The sequence below is a fragment of the Pseudophryne corroboree genome, chromosome 11 (assembly GCF_028390025.1).
Source record: "Pseudophryne corroboree isolate aPseCor3 chromosome 11, aPseCor3.hap2, whole genome shotgun sequence".
In the NCBI taxonomy this organism is placed as follows: Eukaryota; Metazoa; Chordata; class Amphibia; order Anura; family Myobatrachidae; genus Pseudophryne; species Pseudophryne corroboree.
The window spans coordinates 68,838,767-68,854,907 of record NC_086454.1 but is presented as its reverse complement, the minus strand read 5'-3'; the positions used below and the strand labels follow the sequence as shown (position 1 = coordinate 68,854,907).

General features: G+C 30.1%; 18 non-coding genes across 18 annotated transcripts; all 18 read right to left on the bottom strand.

The window, feature by feature from the left end:
* Window positions 1-18: 18 nt before the first annotated feature.
* On the bottom strand, window positions 19-92 carry TRNAT-AGU (transfer RNA threonine (anticodon AGU)). The gene has a single exon. It is a non-coding gene; the product is annotated as a tRNA-Thr (tRNA).
* Window positions 93-934: 842 nt separating this feature from the next.
* Window positions 935-1,008, bottom strand: TRNAT-AGU (transfer RNA threonine (anticodon AGU)). The gene has a single exon. It is a non-coding gene; the product is annotated as a tRNA-Thr (tRNA).
* Window positions 1,009-1,835: 827 nt separating this feature from the next.
* On the bottom strand, window positions 1,836-1,909 carry TRNAT-AGU (transfer RNA threonine (anticodon AGU)). The gene has a single exon. It is a non-coding gene; the product is annotated as a tRNA-Thr (tRNA).
* Window positions 1,910-2,748: 839 nt separating this feature from the next.
* TRNAT-AGU (transfer RNA threonine (anticodon AGU)) lies at window positions 2,749-2,822 on the bottom strand. The gene has a single exon. It is a non-coding gene; the product is annotated as a tRNA-Thr (tRNA).
* An 828-nt stretch (window positions 2,823-3,650) lies between these two features.
* TRNAT-AGU (transfer RNA threonine (anticodon AGU)) lies at window positions 3,651-3,724 on the bottom strand. Its single transcript has one exon. It is a non-coding gene; the product is annotated as a tRNA-Thr (tRNA).
* An 841-nt stretch (window positions 3,725-4,565) lies between these two features.
* On the bottom strand, window positions 4,566-4,639 carry TRNAT-AGU (transfer RNA threonine (anticodon AGU)). Its single transcript has one exon. It is a non-coding gene; the product is annotated as a tRNA-Thr (tRNA).
* Window positions 4,640-5,469: 830 nt separating this feature from the next.
* TRNAT-AGU (transfer RNA threonine (anticodon AGU)) lies at window positions 5,470-5,543 on the bottom strand. The gene has a single exon. It is a non-coding gene; the product is annotated as a tRNA-Thr (tRNA).
* Window positions 5,544-6,383: 840 nt separating this feature from the next.
* TRNAT-AGU (transfer RNA threonine (anticodon AGU)) lies at window positions 6,384-6,457 on the bottom strand. The gene has a single exon. It is a non-coding gene; the product is annotated as a tRNA-Thr (tRNA).
* Window positions 6,458-7,286: 829 nt separating this feature from the next.
* TRNAT-AGU (transfer RNA threonine (anticodon AGU)) lies at window positions 7,287-7,360 on the bottom strand. Its single transcript has one exon. It is a non-coding gene; the product is annotated as a tRNA-Thr (tRNA).
* Window positions 7,361-8,202: 842 nt separating this feature from the next.
* Window positions 8,203-8,276, bottom strand: TRNAT-AGU (transfer RNA threonine (anticodon AGU)). The gene has a single exon. It is a non-coding gene; the product is annotated as a tRNA-Thr (tRNA).
* Window positions 8,277-9,104: 828 nt separating this feature from the next.
* Window positions 9,105-9,178, bottom strand: TRNAT-AGU (transfer RNA threonine (anticodon AGU)). Its single transcript has one exon. It is a non-coding gene; the product is annotated as a tRNA-Thr (tRNA).
* Window positions 9,179-10,020: 842 nt separating this feature from the next.
* On the bottom strand, window positions 10,021-10,094 carry TRNAT-AGU (transfer RNA threonine (anticodon AGU)). The gene has a single exon. It is a non-coding gene; the product is annotated as a tRNA-Thr (tRNA).
* An 829-nt stretch (window positions 10,095-10,923) lies between these two features.
* TRNAT-AGU (transfer RNA threonine (anticodon AGU)) lies at window positions 10,924-10,997 on the bottom strand. The gene has a single exon. It is a non-coding gene; the product is annotated as a tRNA-Thr (tRNA).
* An 842-nt stretch (window positions 10,998-11,839) lies between these two features.
* On the bottom strand, window positions 11,840-11,913 carry TRNAT-AGU (transfer RNA threonine (anticodon AGU)). The gene has a single exon. It is a non-coding gene; the product is annotated as a tRNA-Thr (tRNA).
* Window positions 11,914-12,740: 827 nt separating this feature from the next.
* On the bottom strand, window positions 12,741-12,814 carry TRNAT-AGU (transfer RNA threonine (anticodon AGU)). Its single transcript has one exon. It is a non-coding gene; the product is annotated as a tRNA-Thr (tRNA).
* An 839-nt stretch (window positions 12,815-13,653) lies between these two features.
* On the bottom strand, window positions 13,654-13,727 carry TRNAT-AGU (transfer RNA threonine (anticodon AGU)). Its single transcript has one exon. It is a non-coding gene; the product is annotated as a tRNA-Thr (tRNA).
* An 827-nt stretch (window positions 13,728-14,554) lies between these two features.
* On the bottom strand, window positions 14,555-14,628 carry TRNAT-AGU (transfer RNA threonine (anticodon AGU)). The gene has a single exon. It is a non-coding gene; the product is annotated as a tRNA-Thr (tRNA).
* An 836-nt stretch (window positions 14,629-15,464) lies between these two features.
* TRNAT-AGU (transfer RNA threonine (anticodon AGU)) lies at window positions 15,465-15,538 on the bottom strand. Its single transcript has one exon. It is a non-coding gene; the product is annotated as a tRNA-Thr (tRNA).
* Between the last annotated feature and the right edge of the window lie 603 nt (window positions 15,539-16,141).

Genomic DNA, 16,141 nt, shown 5'->3' with positions numbered 1-16,141 from the left:
TTGATGAAAATAAATGAAAGGCGCTGCTGAGATTTGAACTCAGGATCTCCTGTTTACTAGACAGGCGCTTTAACCAACTAAGCCACAGCACCACATGATGCCCTAAAGCTTCACAAAGAAAAATGATATATCTAAGATATGCTATTTGGTAACAATTTTTGATATTCTTATAACTATTGCTTCATCAATTTTTCAAACCAGTGGAAATTTAGAGTATAAATAGAAAGTTGTGTTCTCTCTTTTCATTCATGATTTACAGCACCTTCATTCTTAAAATATCTTGTCAAAGTAATTTTCTAATTTTTTTTTAAGCACTTTTATTGATTTCTCTGTAAGTAATGCTACATGGGAATAAATGTCAATTAATTTTTGATATTCAGAAAACAAAAACATGTAGTAAAATTAAGAACTCTGTTTTAAAAAGTCAGAATTATGGTTAGCATTCTTTATTGATGCTTTTTCAAGAGAAGTTTAGCTTTTCATCAAGAAGTATTTTCCTAACACAATTTTAAGGATGTTATGGAAATAAATATGGGTTAAATGTCAATGATTCTCTAGCTATGATGACTAAACTGACTCTCAAATTACTGTACCTTGGGAAACTTACTTTTTTACAGACATTTTAACACTTTCTGTGTTATTCTCTTTTTAATGTACTCTAAATTAATTTTGCAGTTTACCCAATATGATGAAGGTTATTTTGTAAAAATTCATCTATTTACCTTAACATAGGCATATTTCTACAAATTAACTTATGTTGAAATAGGGTGAAGTTTTGTTGTTTGTCGTCTTCTGACATGGATGGCATCTTTAAACTTTTTTACATTGGTGACCAAATGTGCCAAAGTGAAAGCAGATAAAGGTTTTACACATCTTATTTTGTTATCCATCAACAAAAAACTACATACTGGTGTGATAAAAAGGTATGAAGCAAAGGTACTGCTGAGATATGAACTCAGGATCTCCTGTTTACTAGACAGGCACTTTAACCAACTAAGCCACAGCACCACTTGCACTGCCTTACATATAATGACAAATTATATGTCTAAAGTATAATATTTTTTATTATTTTTATATATTTTTTTGAAACTAGTATTTTATTAATTCTTTAAACAGTTGGAAACTTACAGTAAGTTATATAATGCTTTTTTCTCCTTTATTTTGTATATACAGGCCCTACATTCTTACAATGTTTGTTCAAGTCACTTGTTAATATGCTTTATTGTAATAGATATTATGGCGTTCTTATTAATGTAGTCATCCCTGGGAAATTAAAGTCAGTCTATTGTTGGTAGTCATACAGTTAAAAAGTAATCGTGTAATGAAAACATGAGATCTCAATGATAGAATTATTGTTAACATTTTATCTGGAAGCTTGCTCAATAAATGGAAAGATTTATTTCTGGAATTGCTTTCCTAACACAATATTGTTTATGTTAAGTAACAAATAATCCATTATTTTCTATTGCTCCCCAAACTCTGATGACTAAATTGTCTATCAATTTATCTTGAGAAACTCACATTGTTACTGACTTTTGTTTAAACATTTCCTCTGACTGGACACCATATTGTTCCTGGAGATTGCTCAGACATGATGATTGGCAATTTCTGGAATTCTTTTCTAGTTACCTTGGCATCAATTTACTTCTACAAAATAACTGATATTAAAAAGGGGAATATTGCATTTTTTTGTGTTTTCTGATTTGGACTGTATCTAGAAATGTGGTACATATTACTGAACATGTGAGAAAGGGTAAAGGCTGCTGAAGCATTCACATGTCTTTTTGTGATGAATTATCAACAAACTATGTTCTGAGTTGATGAAAATAAATAAAAGGCGCTGCTGAGATTTGAACTCAGGATCTCCTGTTTACTAGACAGGCGCTTTAACCAACTAAGCCACAGCACCACATGATGTCCTAGAGCTTCACAAAGAAAAATGATATATCTAAGATATGCTATTTGGTAACAATTTTTGATATTCTTATAACTATTGCTTCATCAATTTTTCAAACCAGTGGAAATTTAGAGTATAAATAGAAAGTTGTGTTCTCTCTTTTCATTCATGATTTACAGCACCTTCATTCTTAAAATATCTTGTCAAAGTAATTTTCTAATTTTTTTTTAAGCACTTTTATTGATTTCTCTGTAAGTAATGCTACATGGGAATAAATGTCAATTAATTTTTGATATTCAGAAAACAAAAACATGTAGTAAAATTAAGAACTCTGTTTTAAAAAGTCAGAATTATGGTTAGCATTCTTTATTGATGCTTTTTCAAGAGAAGTTTAGCTTTTCATGAAGTATTTTCCCAACACAATTTTAAGGATGTTATGGAAATAAATATGGGTTAAATGTCAATGATTCTCTAGCTATGATGACTAAACTGATTCTCAAATTACTGTACCTTGGGAAACTTACTTTTTTACAGACATTTTAACACTTTCTGTGTTATTCTCTTTTTAATGTACTCTAAATTAATTTTGCAGTTTACCCAATATGATGAAGGCTATTTTGTAAAAATTCATCTATTTACCTTAACATAGGCATATTTCTACAAATTAACTTATGTTGAAATAGGGTGAAGTTTTGTTGTTTGTCGTCTTCTGACATGGATGGCATCTTTAAACTTTTTTACATTGGTGACCAAATGTGCCAAAGTGAAAGCAGATAAAGGTTTTACACATCTTATTTTGTTATCCATCAACAAAAAACTACATACTGGTGTGATAAAAAGGTATCAAGCAAAGGTACTGCTGAGATATGAACTCAGGATCTCCTGTTTACTAGACAGGCACTTTAACCAACTAAGCCACAGCACCACTTGCACTGCATTACATATAATGACAAATTATATGTCTAAAGTATAATATTTTTTATTATCTTTATATATTTTTTTGAAACTAGTATTTTATTAACTCTTTAAACAGTTGGAAACTAACAGTAAGTCATATAATGCTTTTTTCTCCTTTATTTTGTATATACAGGCCCTACATTCTTACAATGTTTGTTCACGTCACTTGTTAATATGCTTTATTGTAATAGATATTATGGTGTTCTTATTAATGTAGTCATCCCTGGGAAATTAAAGTCAGTCTATTGTTGGTACTCATACAGTTAAAAAGTAATCGTGAAATGAAAACATGAGATCTCAATGATAGAATTATTGTTAACATTTTATCTGGAAGCTTGCTCAATAAATGGAAAGATTTATTTCTGGAATTGCTTTCCTAACACAATATTGTTTATGTTAAGTAACAAATAATCCATTATTTTCTATTGCTCCCCAAACTCTGATGACTAAATTGTCTATCAATTTATCTTGAGAAACTCACATTGTTACTGACTTTTGTTTAAACATTTCCTCTGACTGGACACCATATTGTTCCTGGAGATTGCTCAGACATGATGATTGGCAATTTCTGGAATTCTTTTCTAGTTACCTTGGCATCAATTTACTTCTACAAAATAACTGATATTAAAAAAGGGGAATATTGCATTTTTTTGTGTTTTCTGATTTGGACTGTATCTAGAAATGTGGTACATATTACTGAACATGTGAGAAAGGGTAAAGGCTGCTGAAGCATTCACATGTCTTTTTGTGATGAATTATCAACAAACTATGTTCTGAGTTGATGAAAATAAATGAAAGGCGCTGCTGAGATTTGAACTCAGGATCTCCTGTTTACTAGACAGGCGCTTTAACCAACTAAGCCACAGCACCACATGATGCCCTAGAGTTTCACAAAGAAAAATGATATATCTAAGATATGCTATTTGGTAACAATTTTTGATATTCTTATAACTATTGCTTCATCAATTTTTCAAACCAGTGGAAATTTAGAGTATAAATAGAAAGTTGTGTTCTCTCTTTTCATTCATGATTTACAGGACCTTCATTCTTAAAATATCTTGTCAAAGTAATTTTCTAATATTTTTTAAGCACTTTTATTGATTTCTCTGTAAGTAATGCTACATGGGAATAAATGTCAATTAATTTTTGATATTCAGAAAACAAAAACATGTAGTAAAATTAAGAACTCTGTTTCAAAAAGTCAGAATTATGGTTAGCATTCTTTATTGATGCTTTTTCAAGAGAAGTTTAGCTTTTCATCAAGAAGTATTTTCCTAACACAATTTTAAGGATGTTATGGAAATAAATATGGGTTAAATGTCAATGATTCTCTAGCTATGATGACTAAACTGACTCTCAAATTACTGTACCTTGGGAAACTTACTTTTTTACAGACATTTTAACACTTTCTGTGTTATTCTCTTTTAAATGTACTCTAAATTAATTTTGCAGTTTACCCAATATGATGAAGGCTATTTTGTAAAAATTCATCTATTTACCTTAACATAGGCATATTTCTACAAATTAACTTATGTTGAAATAGGATGAAGTTTTGTTGTTTGTCGTCTTCTGACATGGATGGCATCTTTAAACTTTTTTACATTGGTGACCAAATGTGCCAAAGTGAAAGCAGATAAAGGTTTTACACATCTTATTTTGTTATGCATCAACAAAAAACTACATACTGGTGTGATAAAAAGGTATCAAGCAAAGGTACTGCTGAGATATGAACTCAGGATCTCCTGTTTACTAGACAGGCACTTTAACCAACTAAGCCACAGCACCACTTGCACTGCCTTACATATAATGACAAATTATATGTCTAAAGTGTAATATTTTTTATTATTTTTATATATTTTTTTTAAAACTAGTATTTTATTAATTCTTTAAACAGTTGGAAACTTACAGTAAGTTATATAATGCTTTTTTCTCCTTTATTTTGTATATACAGGCCCTACATTCTTACAATATCTTGTTCAAGTCACTTGTTAATATGCTTTATTGTAATAGATATTATGGTGTTCTTATTAATGTAGTCATCACTGGGAAATTAAAGTCAGTCTATTGTTGGTACTCATACAGTTAAAAAGTAATCGTGAAATGAAAACATGAGATCTCAATGATAGAATTATTGTTAACATTTTATCTGGAAGCTTGCTCAATAAATGGAAAGATTTATTTCTGCAATTGATTTCCTAACACAATATTGTTTATGTTAAGTAACAAATAATCCATTATTTTCTATTGCTCCCCAAACTCTGATGACTAAATTGTCTATCAATTTATCTTGAGAAACTAACATTGTTACTGACTTTTGTTTAAACATTTCCTCTGACTGGACACCATATTGTTCCTGGAGATTGCTCAGACATGATGATTGGCAATTTCTGGAATTCTTTTCTAGTTACCTTGGCATCAATTTACTTCTACAAAATAACTGATATTAAAAAAGGGGAATATTGCATTTTTTTGTGTTTTCTGATTTGGACTGTATCTAGAAATGTGGTACATATTACTGAACATGTGAGAAAGGGTAAAGGCTGCTGAAGCATTCACATGTCTTTTTGTGATGAATTATCAACAAACTATGTTCTGAGTTGATGAAAATAAATAAAAGGCGCTGCTGAGATTTGAACTCAGGATCTCCTGTTTACTAGACAGGCGCTTTAACCAACTAAGCCACAGCACCACATGATGCCCTAGAGCTTCACAAAGAAAAATGATATATCTAAGATATGCTATTTGGTAACAATTTTTGATATTCTTATAACTATTGCTTCATCAATTTTTCAAACCAGTGGAAATTTAGAGTATAAATAGAAAGTTGTGTTCTCTCTTTTCATTCATGATTTACAGCACCTTCATTCTTAAAATATCTTGTCAAAGTAATTTTCTAATTTTTTTTAGCACTTTTATTGATTTCTCTGTAAGTAATGCTACATGGGAATAAATGTCAATTAATTTTTGATATTCAGAAAACAAAAACATGTAGTAAAATTAAGAACTCTGTTTCAAAAAGTCAGAATTATGGTTAGCATTCTTTATTGATGCTTTTTCAAGAGAAGTTTAGCTTTTCATCAAGAAGTATTTTCCTAACACAATTTTAAGGATGTTATGGAAATAAATATGGGTTAAATGTCAATGATTCTCTAGCTATGATGACTAAACTGACTCTCAAATTACTGTACCTTGGGAAACTTACTTTTTTACAGACATTTTAACACTTTCTGTGTTATTCTCTTTTAAATGTACTCTAAATTAATTTTGCAGTTTACCCAATATGATGAAGGCTATTTTGTAAAAATTCATCTATTTACCTTAACATAGGCATATTTCTACAAATTAACTTATGTTGAAATAGGATGAAGTTTTGTTGTTTGTCGTCTTCTGACATGGATGGCATCTTTAAACTTTTTTACATTGGTGACCAAATGTGCCAAAGTGAAAGCAGATAAAGGTTTTACACATCTTATTTTGTTATGCATCAACAAAAAACTACATACTGGTGTGATAAAAAGGTATCAAGCAAAGGTACTGCTGAGATATGAACTCAGGATCTCCTGTTTACTAGACAGGCACTTTAACCAACTAAGCCACAGCACCACTTGCACTGCATTACATATAATGACAAATTATATGTCTAAAGTATAATATTTTTTATTATTTTTATATATTTTTTTGAAACTAGTATTTTATTAACTCTTTAAACAGTTGGAAACTTACAGTAAGTTAGATAATGCTTTTTTCTCCTTTATTTTGTATATACAGGCCCTACATTCTTACAATGTTTGTTCACGTCACTTGTTAATATGCTTTATTGTAATAGATATTATGGTGTTCTTATTAATGTAGTCATCCCTGGGAAATTAAAGTCAGTCTATTGTTGGTACTCATACAGTTAAAAAGTAATCGTGAAATGAAAACATGAGATCTCAATGATAGAATTATTGTTAACATTTTATCTGGAAGCTTGCTCAATAAATGGAAAGATTTATTTCTGGAATTGCTTTCCTAACACAATATTGTTTATGTTAAGTAACAAATAATCCATTATTTTCTATTGCTCCCCAAACTCTGATGACTAAATTGTCTATCAATTTATCTTGAGAAACTCACATTGTTACTGACTTTTGTTTAAACATTTCCTCTGACTGGACACCACTATTGTTCCTGGAGATTGCTCAGACATGATGATTGGCAATTTCTGGAATTCTTTTCTAGTTACCTTGGCATCAATTTACTTCTACAAAATAACTGATATTAAAAAAGGGGAATATTGCATTTTTTTGTGTTTTCTGATTTGGACTGTATCTAGAAATGTGGTACATATTACTGAACATGTGAGAAAGGGTAAAGGCTGCTGAAGCATTCACATGTCTTTTTGTGATGAATTATCAACAAACTATGTTCTGAGTTGATGAAAATAAATGAAAGGCGCTGCTGAGATTTGAACTCAGGATCTCCTGTTTACTAGACAGGCGCTTTAACCAACTAAGCCACAGCACCACATGATGCCCTAGAGCTTCACAAAGAAAAATGATATATCTAAGATATGCTATTTGGTAACAATTTTTGATATTCTTATAACTATTGCTTCATCAATTTTTCAAACCAGTGGAAATTTAGAGTATAAATAGAAAGTTGTGTTCTCTCTTTTCATTCATGATTTACAGCACCTTCATTCTTAAAATATCTTGTCAAAGTAATTTTCTAATTTTTTTTTAAGCACTTTTATTGATTTCTCTGTAAGTAATGCTACATGGGAATAAATGTCAATTAATTTTTGATATTCAGAAAACAAAAACATGTAGTAAAATTAAGAACTCTGTTTTAAAAAGTCAGAATTATGGTTAGCATTCTTTATTGATGCTTTTTCAAGAGAAGTTTAGCTTTTCATCAAGAAGTATTTTCCTAACACAATTTTAAGGATGTTATGGAAATAAATATGGGTTAAATGTCAATGATTCTCTAGCTATGATGACTAAACTGACTCTCAAATTACTGTACCTTGGGAAACTTACTTTTTTACAGACATTTTAACACTTTCTGTGTTATTCTCTTTTTAATGTACTCTAAATTAATTTTGCAGTTTACCCAATATGATGAAGGTTATTTTGTAAAAATTCATCTATTTACCTTAACATAGGCATATTTCTACAAATTAACTTATGTTGAAATAGGGTGAAGTTTTGTTGTTTGTCGTCTTCTGACATGGATGGCATCTTTAAACTTTTTTACATTGGTGACCAAATGTGCCAAAGTGAAAGCAGATAAAGGTTTTACACATCTTATTTTGTTATCCATCAACAAAAAACTACATACTGGTGTGATAAAAAGGTATGAAGCAAAGGTACTGCTGAGATATGAACTCAGGATCTCCTGTTTACTAGACAGGCACTTTAACCAACTAAGCCACAGCACCACTTGCACTGCCTTACATATAATGACAAATTATATGTCTAAAGTATAATATTTTTTTATTATTTTTATATATTTTTTTGAAACTAGTATTTTATTAATTCTTTAAACAGTTGGAAACTTACAGTAAGTTAGATAATGCTTTTTTCTCCTTTATTTTGTATATACAGGCCCTACATTCTTACAATGTTTGTTCAAGTCACTTGTTAATATGCTTTATTGTAATAGATATTATGGCGTTCTTATTAATGTAGTCATCCCTGGGAAATTAAAGTCAGTCTATTGTTGGTAGTCATACAGTTAAAAAGTAATCGTGTAATGAAAACATGAGATCTCAATGATAGAATTATTGTTAACATTTTATCTGGAAGCTTGCTCAATAAATGGAAAGATTTATTTCTGGAATTGCTTTCCTAACACAATATTGTTTATGTTAAGTAACAAATAATCCATTATTTTCTATTGCTCCCCAAACTCTGATGACTAAATTGTCTATCAATTTATCTTGAGAAACTCACATTGTTACTGACTTTTGTTTAAACATTTCCTCTGACTGGACACCATATTGTTCCTGGAGATTGCTCAGACATGATGATTGGCAATTTCTGGAATTCTTTTCTAGTTACCTTGGCATCAATTTACTTCTACAAAATAACTGATATTAAAAAGGGGAATATTGCATTTTTTTGTGTTTTCTGATTTGGACTGTATCTAGAAATGTGGTACATATTACTGAACATGTGAGAAAGGGTAAAGGCTGCTGAAGCATTCACATGTCTTTTTGTGATGAATTATCAACAAACTATGTTCTGAGTTGATGAAAATAAATAAAAGGCGCTGCTGAGATTTGAACTCAGGATCTCCTGTTTACTAGACAGGCGCTTTAACCAACTAAGCCACAGCACCACATGATGCCCTAGAGCTTCACAAAGAAAAATGATATATCTAAGATATGCTATTTGGTAACAATTTTTGATATTCTTATAACTATTGCTTCATCAATTTTTCAAACCAGTGGAAATTTAGAGTATAAATAGAAAGTTGTGTTCTCTCTTTTCATTCATGATTTACAGCACCTTCATTCTTAAAATATCTTGTCAAAGTAATTTTCTAATTTTTTTTTAAGCACTTTTATTGATTTCTCTGTAAGTAATGCTACATGGGAATAAATGTCAATTAATTTTTGATATTCAGAAAACAAAAACATGTAGTAAAATTAAGAACTCTGTTTTAAAAAGTCAGAATTATGGTTAGCATTCTTTATTGATGCTTTTTCAAGAGAAGTTTAGCTTTTCATCAAGAAGTATTTTCCTAACACAATTTTAAGGATGTTATGGAAATAAATATGGGTTAAATGTCAATGATTCTCTAGCTATGATGACTAAACTGACTCTCAAATTACTGTACCTTGGGAAACTTACTTTTTTACAGACATTTTAACACTTTCTGTGTTATTCTCTTTTTAATGTACTCTAAATTAATTTTGCAGTTTACCCAATATGATGAAGGTTATTTTGTAAAAATTCATCTATTTACCTTAACATAGGCATATTTCTACAAATTAACTTATGTTGAAATAGGGTGAAGTTTTGTTGTTTGTCGTCTTCTGACATGGATGGCATCTTTAAACTTTTTTACATTGGTGACCAAATGTGCCAAAGTGAAAGCAGATAAAGGTTTTACACATCTTATTTTGTTATCCATCAACAAAAAACTACATACTGGTGTGATAAAAAGGTATGAAGCAAAGGTACTGCTGAGATATGAACTCAGGATCTCCTGTTTACTAGACAGGCACTTTAACCAACTAAGCCACACCACCACTTGCACTGCCTTACATATAATGACAAATTATATGTCTAAAGTATAATATTTTTTATTATTTTTATATATTTTTTTGAAACTAGTATTTTATTAATTCTTTAAACAGTTGGAAACTTACAGTAAGTTATATAATGCTTTTTTCTCCTTTATTTTGTATATACAGGCCCTACATTCTTACAATGTTTGTTCAAGTCACTTGTTAATATGCTTTATTGTAATAGATATTATGGCGTTCTTATTAATGTAGTCATCCCTGGGAAATTAAAGTCAGTCTATTGTTGGTAGTCATACAGTTAAAAAGTAATCGTGTAATGAAAACATGAGATCTCAATGATAGAATTATTGTTAACATTTTATCTGGAAGCTTGCTCAATAAATGGAAAGATTTATTTCTGGAATTGCTTTCCTAACACAATATTGTTTATGTTAAGTAACAAATAATCCATTATTTTCTATTGCTCCCCAAACTCTGATGACTAAATTGTCTATCAATTTATCTTGAGAAACTCACATTGTTACTGACTTTTGTTTAAACATTTCCTCTGACTGGACACCACTATTGTTCCTGGAGATTGCTCAGACATGATGATTGGCAATTTCTGGAATTCTTTTCTAGTTACCTTGGCATCAATTTACTTCTACAAAATAACTGATATTAAAAAAGGGGAATATTGCATTTTTTTGTGTTTTCTGATTTGGACTGTATCTAGAAATGTGGTACATATTACTGAACATGTGAGAAAGGGTAAAGGCTGCTGAAGCATTCACATGTCTTTTTGTGATGAATTATCAACAAACTATGTTCTGAGTTGATGAAAATAAATGAAAGGCGCTGCTGAGATTTGAACTCAGGATCTCCTGTTTACTAGACAGGCGCTTTAACCAACTAAGCCACAGCACCACATGATGCCCTAGAGCTTCACAAAGAAAAATGATATATCTAAGATATGCTATTTGGTAACAATTTTTGATATTCTTATAACTATTGCTTCATCAATTTTTCAAACCAGTGGAAATTTAGAGTATAAATAGAAAGTTGTGTTCTCTCTTTTCATTCATGATTTACAGCACCTTCATTCTTAAAATATCTTGTCAAAGTAATTTTCTAATTTTTTTTTAAGCACTTTTATTGATTTCTCTGTAAGTAATGCTACATGGGAATAAATGTCAATTAATTTTTGATATTCAGAAAACAAAAACATGTAGTAAAATTAAGAACTCTGTTTTAAAAAGTCAGAATTATGGTTAGCATTCTTTATTGATGCTTTTTCAAGAGAAGTTTAGCTTTTCATCAAGAAGTATTTTCCTAACACAATTTTAAGGATGTTATGGAAATAAATATGGGTTAAATGTCAATGATTCTCTAGCTATGATGACTAAACTGACTCTCAAATTACTGTACCTTGGGAAACTTACTTTTTTACAGACATTTTAACACTTTCTGTGTTATTCTCTTTTTAATGTACTCTAAATTAATTTTGCAGTTTACCCAATATGATGAAGGTTATTTTGTAAAAATTCATCTATTTACCTTAACATAGGCATATTTCTACAAATTAACTTATGTTGAAATAGGGTGAAGTTTTGTTGTTTGTCGTCTTCTGACATGGATGGCATCTTTAAACTTTTTTACATTGGTGACCAAATGTGCCAAAGTGAAAGCAGATAAAGGTTTTACACATCTTATTTTGTTATCCATCAACAAAAAACTACATACTGGTGTGATAAAAAGGTATGAAGCAAAGGTACTGCTGAGATATGAACTCAGGATCTCCTGTTTACTAGACAGGCACTTTAACCAACTAAGCCACAGCACCACTTGCACTGCCTTACATATAATGACAAATTATATGTCTAAAGTATAATATTTTTTATTATTTTTATATATTTTTTTGAAACTAGTATTTTATTAATTCTTTAAACAGTTGGAAACTTACAGTAAGTTATATAATGCTTTTTTCTCCTTTATTTTGTATATACAGGCCCTACATTCTTACAATGTTTGTTCAAGTCACTTGTTAATATGCTTTATTGTAATAGATATTATGGCGTTCTTATTAATGTAGTCATCCCTGGGAAATTAAAGTCAGTCTATTGTTGGTAGTCATACAGTTAAAAAGTAATCGTGTAATGAAAACATGAGATCTCAATGATAGAATTATTGTTAACATTTTATCTGGAAGCTTGCTCAATAAATGGAAAGATTTATTTCTGGAATTGCTTTCCTAACACAATATTGTTTATGTTAAGTAACAAATAATCCATTATTTTCTATTGCTCCCCAAACTCTGATGACTAAATTGTCTATCAATTTATCTTGAGAAACTCACATTGTTACTGACTTTTGTTTAAACATTTCCTCTGACTGGACACCATATTGTTCCTGGAGATTGCTCAGACATGATGATTGGCAATTTCTGGAATTCTTTTCTAGTTACCTTGGCATCAATTTACTTCTACAAAATAACTGATATTAAAAAGGGGAATATTGCATTTTTTTGTGTTTTCTGATGTGGACTGTATCTAGAAATGTGGTACATATTACTGAACATGTGAGAAAGGGTAAAGGCTGCTGAAGCATTCACATGTCTTTTTGTGATGAATTATCAACAAACTATGTTCTGAGTTGATGAAAATAAATGAAAGGCGCTGCTGAGATTTGAACTCAGGATCTCCTATTTACTAGACAGGCGCTTTAACCAACTAAGCCACAGCACCACATGATGCCCTAGAGCTTCACAAAGAAAAATTATATATCTAAGATATGCTATTTGGTAACATATATTGATATTCTTATAACTATTGCTTCATCAATTTTTCAAACCGGTGGAAATTTAGAGTATAAATAGAAAGTTGTGTTCTCTCTTTTCATTCATGATTTACAGCACCTTCATTCTTAAAATATCTTGTCAAAGTAATTTTCTATTTTTTTTAGCACTTTTATTGATTTCTCTGTAAGTAATGCTACATGGGAATAAATGTCAATTCATTTTTGATATTCAGAAAACAAAAACATGTAGTAAAATTAAGAACTCTGTTTTAAAAAGTCAGAATTATGGTTAGCATTCTTTATTGATGCTTTTTCAAGAGAAGTTTAGCTTTTCATCAAGAAGTATTTTCCTAACACAATTTTAAGGATGTTATGGAAATAAATATGGGTTAAATGTCAATGATTCTCTAGCTATGATGACTAAACTGACTCTCAAATTACTGTACCTTGGGAAACTTACTTTTTTACAGACATTTTAACACTTTCTGTGTTATTCTCTTTTTAATGTACTCTAAATTAATTTTGCAGTTTACCCAATATGATGAAGGCTATTTTGTAAAAATTCATCTATTTACCTTAACATAGGCATATTTCTACAAATTAACTTATGTTGAAATAGGGTGAAGTTTTGTTGTTTGTCGTCTTCTGACATGGATGGCATCTTTAAACTTTTTTACATTGGTGACCAAATGTGCCAAAGTGAAAGCAGATAAAGGTTTTACACATCTTATTTTGTTATCCATCAACAAAAAACTACATACTGGTGTGATAAAAAGGTATGAAGCAAAGGTACTGCTGAGATATGAACTCAGGATCTCCTGTTTACTAGACAGGCACTTTAACCAACTAAGCCACAGCACCACTTGCACTGCCTTACATATAATGACAAATTATATGTCTAAAGTATAATATTTTTTATTATTTTTATATATTTTTTTGAAACTAGTATTTTATTAATTCTTTAAACAGTTGGAAACTTACAGTAAGTTATATAATGCTTTTTTCTCCTTTATTTTGTATATACAGGCCCTACATTCTTACAATGTTTGTTCAAGTCACTTGTTAATATGCTTTATTGTAATAGATATTATGGCGTTCTTATTAATGTAGTCATCCCTGGGAAATTAAAGTCAGTCTATTGTTGGTAGTCATACAGTTAAAAAGTAATCGTGTAATGAAAACATGAGATCTCAATGATAGAATTATTGTTAACATTTTATCTGGAAGCTTGCTCAATAAATGGAAAGATTTATTTCTGGAATTGCTTTCCTAACACAATATTGTTTATGTTAAGTAACAAATAATCCATTATTTTCTATTGCTCCCCAAACTCTGATGACTAAATTGTCTATCAATTTATCTTGAGAAACTCACATTGTTACTGACTTTTGTTTAAACATTTCCTCTGACTGGACACCATATTGTTCCTGGAGATTGCTCAGACATGATGATTGGCAATTTCTGGAATTCTTTTCTAGTTACCTTGGCATCAATTTACTTCTACAAAATAACTGATATTAAAAAGGGGAATATTGCATTTTTTTGTGTTTTCTGATTTGGACTGTATCTAGAAATGTGGTACATATTACTGAACATGTGAGAAAGGGTAAAGGCTGCTGAAGCATTCACATGTCTTTTTGTGATGAATTATCAACAAACTATGTTCTGAGTTGATGAAAATAAATGAAAGGCGCTGCTGAGATTTGAACTCAGGATCTCCTATTTACTAGACAGGCGCTTTAACCAACTAAGCCACAGCACCACATGATGCCCTAGAGCTTCACAAAGAAAAATTATATATCTAAGATATGCTATTTGGTAACATATATTGATATTCTTATAACTATTGCTTCATCAATTTTTCAAACCGGTGGAAATTTAGAGTATAAATAGAAAGTTGTGTTCTCTCTTTTCATTCATGATTTACAGCACCTTCATTCTTAAAATATCTTGTCAAAGTAATTTTCTATTTTTTTTAGCACTTTTATTGATTTCTCTGTAAGTAATGCTACATGGGAATAAATGTCAATTCATTTTTGATATTCAGAAAACAAAAACATGTAGTAAAATTAAGAACTCTGTTTTAAAAAGTCAGAATTATGGTTAGCATTCTTTATTGATGCTTTTTCAAGAGAAGTTTAGCTTTTCATGAAGTATTTTCCCAACACAATTTTAAGGATGTTATGGAAATAAATATGGGTTAAATGTCAATGATTCTCTAGCTATGATGACTAAACTGATTCTCAAATTACTGTACCTTGGGAAACTTACTTTTTTACAGACATTTTAACACTTTCTGTGTTATTCTCTTTTTAATGTACTCTAAATTAATTTTGCAGTTTACCCAATATGATGAAGGCTATTTTGTAAAAATTCATCTATTTACCTTAACATAGGCATATTTCTACAAATTAACTTATGTTGAAATAGGGTGAAGTTTTGTTGTTTGTCGTCTTCTGACATGGATGGCATCTTTAAACTTTTTTACATTGGTGACCAAATGTGCCAAAGTGAAAGCAGATGAAGGTTTTACACATCTTATTTTGTTATCCATCAACAAAAAACGACATACTGGTGTGATAAAAAGGTATCAAGCAAAGGTACTGCTGAGATATGAACTCAGGATCTCCTGTTTACTAGACAGGCACTTTAACCAACTAAGCCACAGCACCACTTGCACTGCATTACATATAATGACAAATTATATGTCTAAAGTATAATATTTTGTATTATTTTTATATATTTTTTTGAAACTAGTATTTTATTAACTCTTTAAACAGTTGGAAACTTACAGTAAGTTAGATAATGCTTTTTTCTCCTTTATTTTGTATATACAGGCCCTACATTCTTACAATGTTTGTTCACGTCACTTGTTAATATGCTTTATTGTAATAGATATTATGGTGTTCTTATTAATGTAGTCATCCCTGGGAAATTAAAGTCAGTCTATTGTTGGTACTCATACAGTTAAAAAGTAATCGTGAAATGAAAACATGAGATCTCAATGATAGAATTATTGTTAACATTTTATCTGGAAGCTTGCTCAATAAATGGAAAGATTTATTTCTGGAATTGCTTTCCTAACACAATATTGTTTATGTTAAGTAACAAATAATCCATTATTTTCTATTGCTCCCCAAACTCTGATGACTAAATTGTCTATCAATTTATCTTGAGAAACTCACATTGTTACTGACTTTTGTTTAAACATTTCCTCTGACTGGACACCACTATTGTTCCTGGAGATTGCTCAGACATGATGATTGGCAATTTCT